Source organism: Triticum dicoccoides, unplaced genomic scaffold, assembly GCF_002162155.2.
Source record: "Triticum dicoccoides isolate Atlit2015 ecotype Zavitan unplaced genomic scaffold, WEW_v2.0 scaffold223141, whole genome shotgun sequence".
NCBI classification, from domain to species: domain Eukaryota; kingdom Viridiplantae; phylum Streptophyta; class Magnoliopsida; order Poales; family Poaceae; genus Triticum; species Triticum dicoccoides.
Genome location: NW_021242873.1, coordinates 1 through 766, shown reverse-complemented (window position 1 = coordinate 766; position 766 = coordinate 1). Strand labels below are relative to the sequence as shown.

The 766-nt window shown below is 62.3% G+C and overlaps 1 pseudogene; it reads left to right on the top strand.

Moving 5' to 3' along the window:
- The first annotated feature begins 395 nt into the window (after positions 1-395).
- Positions 396-735, top strand: LOC119345302 (annotated as a pseudogene).
- Positions 736-766: the final 31 nt, after the last annotated feature.

The following is a 766-nucleotide window of genomic DNA, read 5'->3' as shown; positions in this document are numbered from 1 at the left end:
GGGCTCTCTGCTCCACCGCCGCCGCCGCATCGGAGCACGCGCGCGCGCGACGCCGTCCCTGCCTCGCTCGGTCCGTCCTGGCATTCGCCTCCTCCTTCGACTCCACACTCTCCTTCGACTCCACCCTCTCCTTCTCTCCATGCCGAAAGCCTAGATCGACGCTATGGCCACCTCGCAGGCGGCGCATGCAGGTGAGATCTGGTATTGCCCCCCTTTCTTCTCCTCCTCCTTCTAGATTTCTTCAGCTTGCTCGAATCTCATTGCGTTTGTGCGGGTTTGTGCAGGCCATCCAAGACGGCGGGGCCATGTTCGCCTCGTTTGTGGGGACGGAGGCAGCGGCGGTTGTCAGGAAGATGGTGAACCTCAGCTCCCCTCCCCGGCAGCGCTGCAGCAGCAAGATGGTGAAGGGACGCACCGGCCAGCGCGTGAGGCTCTACGTCCGCGGCACCATCCTCGGATACAAGAGGTGAGAAGCTCCCTCCGCTGGCGCGGCTCTGCTCCTTCTCCCTCGCGTGGGTATCTGAATTCCTGGTCTTGGTTGGGCGCGCAGATCCAGGCAGATCCAAGTGAACACCAGGGAGGACGTGGCCTGGTACGGCGGCAAGAGGATGATCTGCGTCTACAAGGCCAAGACCAAGCAACGACACCAACTACCACTACATCTGGGGCAAGGTCTCCCTCTCCCACGGAAACACTGGCGTCATCCGCGCCAAGTTCACCCCCGCTGAGGCCATGGTGAGTTGTTGGGTCGAACTTCTCCGGTTGT